Source organism: Apium graveolens, unplaced genomic scaffold (genome assembly GCF_009905375.1).
Source record: "Apium graveolens cultivar Ventura unplaced genomic scaffold, ASM990537v1 ctg7197, whole genome shotgun sequence".
Classification (NCBI taxonomy): Eukaryota; Viridiplantae; Streptophyta; class Magnoliopsida; order Apiales; family Apiaceae; genus Apium; species Apium graveolens.
The window spans coordinates 1-3,308 of record NW_027420120.1 but is presented as its reverse complement, the minus strand read 5'-3'; the positions used below and the strand labels follow the sequence as shown (position 1 = coordinate 3,308).

Here is a 3,308-nt window from a genome sequence, read left to right as displayed (position 1 = left end):
AGTGCAAAGTCATTATTGTATATACGAGATTTAGAGGGTTTTGCATTATTACGCGATTATAACTTAAAAAAATTGAAAAATAATAAATAAGAATAAAATAAGAAAAAATAAGAAAAAATAAAAGAATAAAGTGAAAAATTATGAACTAAACATCGAAGAAATGTGTTGTACAAGAGGGAAAAAAAATTAAGAAGAAAAAAAAAAACGTGAGAAACGAAAAAAAGGGGTGCCAACACGAGGACTTCCCAGGGGGTCACCCATCCTAGTACTACTCTCGCCCAAGCACGCTTAACTTCGGAGTTCTGATGGGATCCGGTGCATTAGTGCTGGTATGACACCCCGTCAGAGAAGTGCAAGTTGTATATACGAAGATATTAGATTTAGAGCGGTTTTGCATTATTACGCGATAAACTGATAAAAAAATTAAAAAATAGAAAAAATAAGAATAAAATAAAAGAAAAAATAAGAGAATAAAGGAAAATTATGAACTAAACATCGAAGAAATGTGTTGTACAAGAGGAAAAAAAATTAAGAAAAAAAAAACGTGAAACGAAAAAAGGGGTGCAACACGAGGACTTCCCAGGGGGTCACCCATCCTAGTACTACTCTCGCCCAAGCACGCTTAACTTCGGAGTTTGATGGGATCCGGTGCATTAGTGCTGGTATGATCGCACCCGTCAGAGAAGTGCAAAGTAATTGTATATACGAAGATTTAGAGCGGTTTTGCATTATTACGCGATAAACTGATAAAAAAAAAAAAAAAAATAGAAAAAATAAGAATAAAAATAAGAAAAAATAAAAGAATAAAGGAAAAATTATGAACTAAACATCGAAGAAATGTGTTGTACAAAGAGGAAAAAAAATTAAGAGAAAAAAAACGTGAAACGAAAAAAAAGGGGTGCAACACGAGGACTTCCCAGGGGGTCACCCATCCTAGTACTACTCTCGCCCAAGCACGCTTAACTTCGGAGTTCTGATGGGATCCGGTGCATTAGTGCTGGTATGATCGCACCGTCAGAGAAGTGCAAAGTAATTGTATATACGAAGATTTAGAGCGGTTTTGCATTACGCGATAAACTGATAAAAAAAATTAAAAAATAGAAAAAATAAGAATAAAAATAAGAAAAAATAAAAGAAAAAGTGAAAAATTATGAACTAAACATCGAAGAAATGTGTTGTACAAAGAGGAAAAAAAAATTAAGAAGAAAACGTGAAACGAAAAAAGGGGTGCAACACGAGGACTTCCAGGGGGTCACCCATCCTAGTACTACTCTCGCCCAAGCACGCTTAACTTCGGAGTTCTGGGATCCGGTGCATTAGTGCTGGTATGATCGCACCCGTCAGAGAAGTGCAAAGTAATTGTATATACGAAGATTTAGAGCGGTTTTGCATTATTACGCGATAAACTGATAAAAAAATTAAAAAATAGAAAAAATAAGAATAAAAATAAGAAAAAATAAAAGAATAAAGGGAAAAATTATGAACTAAACATCGAAGAAATGTGTTGTACAAAGAGGAAAAAAAATTAAGAAAAAAAAAACGTGAAACGAAAAAAGGGGTGCAACACGAGGACTTCCCAGGGGGTCACCCATCCTAGTACTACTCTCGCCCAAGCACGCTTAACTTCGGAGTTCTGATGGGATCCGGTGCATTAGTGCTGGTATGATCGCACCCGTCAGAGAAGTGCAAAGTAATTGTATATACGAAGATTTAGAGCGGTTTGCATTATTACGCGATAAAACTGATAAAAAAATTAAAAAATAGAAAAAATAAGAAAAAAATAAGAAAAAATAAAAGAATAAAGTGAAAAATTATGAACTAAACATCGAAGAAATGTGTTGTACAAAGAGGAAAAAAAATTAAGAAGAAAAAAAACGTGAAACGAAAAAAAGGGGTGCAACACGAGGACTTCCCAGGGGGTCACCCATCCTAGTACTACTCTCGCCAAGCACGCTTAACTTCGGAGTTCTGATGGGATCCGGTGCATTAGTGCTGGTATGATCGCACCCGCAGAGAAGTGCAAAGTAATTGTATATACGAAGATTTAGAGCGGTTTTGCATTATTACGCGATAAACTGATAAAAAAATTAAAAAATAGAAAAAATAAGAATAAAAATAAGAAAAAATAAAAGAATAAAGGGAAAAATTATGAACTAAACATCGAAGAAATGTGTTGTACAAAGAGGAAAAAAAATTAAGAAGAAAAAAAACGTGAAACGAAAAAAGGGGTGCAAACGAGAGACTTCCCAGGGGGTCACCCATCCTAGTACTACTCTCGCCCAAGCACGCTTAACTTCGGAGTTCTGATGGGATCCGGTGCATTAGTGCTGGTATGATCGCACCCGTCAGAGAAGTGCAAAGTAATTGTATATACGAAGATTTAGAGCGGTTTTGCATTATTACGCGATAAACTGATAAAAAAAATTAAAAATAGAAAAAATAAAAAAGAATAAAAATAAGAAAAAATAAAAGAATAAAGTGAAAAATTATGAACTAAACATCGAAGAAATGTGTTGTACAAAGAGGAAAAAAAATTAAGAAAAAAAAAACGTGAAACGAAAAAAGGGGTGCAAAAACAACGGGGGTCACCCATCCTAGTACTACTCTCGCCCAAGCACGCTTAACTTCGGAGTTCTGATGGGATCCGGTGCATTAGTGCTGGTATGATCGCACCCGTCAGAGAAGTGCAAAGTAATTGTATATACGAAGATTTAGAGCGGTTTTGCATTATTACGCGATAAACTGATAAAAAAATTAAAAAAATAAAAAAATAAGAATAAAAATAAGAAAAAATAAAAGAATAAAGTGAAAAATTATGAACTAAACATCGAAGAAATGTGTTGTACAAAGAGGAAAAAAAATTAAGAAAAAAAAAACGTGAAACGAAAAAAGGGGTGCAACACGAGGACTTCCCAGGGGGTCACCCATCCTAGTACTACTCTCGCCCAAGCACGCTTAACTTCGGAGTTCTGATGGGATCCGGTGCATTAGTGCTGGTATGATCGCACCCGTCAGAGAAGTGCAAAGTAATTGTATATACGAAGATTTAGAGCGGTTTTGCATTATTACGCGATAAACTGATAAAAAAATTAAAAAATAGAAAAAATAAGAATAAAAATAAGAAAAAATAAAAGAATAAAGTGAAAAATTATGAACTAAACATCGAAGAAATGTGTTGTACAAAGAGGAAAAAAAATTAAGAAGAAAAAAAACGTGAAACGAAAAAAGGGGTGCAACACGAGGACTTCCCAGGGGGTCACCCATCCTAGTACTACTCTCGCCCAAGCACGCTTAACTTCGGAGTTCTG

The 3,308-nt window shown here is 34.9% G+C and overlaps 8 non-coding genes and 1 pseudogene across 8 annotated transcripts; all 9 read right to left on the bottom strand.

Annotated features, from left to right (window-relative positions):
* Positions 1-223: 223 nt before the first annotated feature.
* Positions 224-340, bottom strand: LOC141703922 (5S ribosomal RNA). The gene has a single exon (XR_012567758.1). It is a non-coding gene; the product is annotated as a 5S ribosomal RNA (ribosomal RNA).
* A 218-nt stretch (positions 341-558) lies between these two features.
* LOC141703927 (5S ribosomal RNA) lies at positions 559-676 on the bottom strand. Its single transcript, XR_012567762.1, has one exon. It is a non-coding gene; the product is annotated as a 5S ribosomal RNA (ribosomal RNA).
* Positions 677-895: 219 nt separating this feature from the next.
* Positions 896-1,014, bottom strand: LOC141703925 (5S ribosomal RNA). Its single transcript, XR_012567760.1, has one exon. It is a non-coding gene; the product is annotated as a 5S ribosomal RNA (ribosomal RNA).
* A 210-nt stretch (positions 1,015-1,224) lies between these two features.
* LOC141703920 (5S ribosomal RNA) lies at positions 1,225-1,339 on the bottom strand. Its single transcript, XR_012567757.1, has one exon. It is a non-coding gene; the product is annotated as a 5S ribosomal RNA (ribosomal RNA).
* Positions 1,340-1,555: 216 nt separating this feature from the next.
* On the bottom strand, positions 1,556-1,674 carry LOC141703924 (5S ribosomal RNA). Its single transcript, XR_012567759.1, has one exon. It is a non-coding gene; the product is annotated as a 5S ribosomal RNA (ribosomal RNA).
* A 217-nt stretch (positions 1,675-1,891) lies between these two features.
* Positions 1,892-2,009, bottom strand: LOC141703926 (5S ribosomal RNA). Its single transcript, XR_012567761.1, has one exon. It is a non-coding gene; the product is annotated as a 5S ribosomal RNA (ribosomal RNA).
* Positions 2,010-2,225: 216 nt separating this feature from the next.
* Positions 2,226-2,344, bottom strand: LOC141703919 (5S ribosomal RNA). The gene has a single exon (XR_012567756.1). It is a non-coding gene; the product is annotated as a 5S ribosomal RNA (ribosomal RNA).
* Positions 2,345-2,564: 220 nt separating this feature from the next.
* LOC141703923 (5S ribosomal RNA) lies at positions 2,565-2,675 on the bottom strand (annotated as a pseudogene).
* A 216-nt stretch (positions 2,676-2,891) lies between these two features.
* On the bottom strand, positions 2,892-3,010 carry LOC141703918 (5S ribosomal RNA). The gene has a single exon (XR_012567755.1). It is a non-coding gene; the product is annotated as a 5S ribosomal RNA (ribosomal RNA).
* Positions 3,011-3,308: the final 298 nt, after the last annotated feature.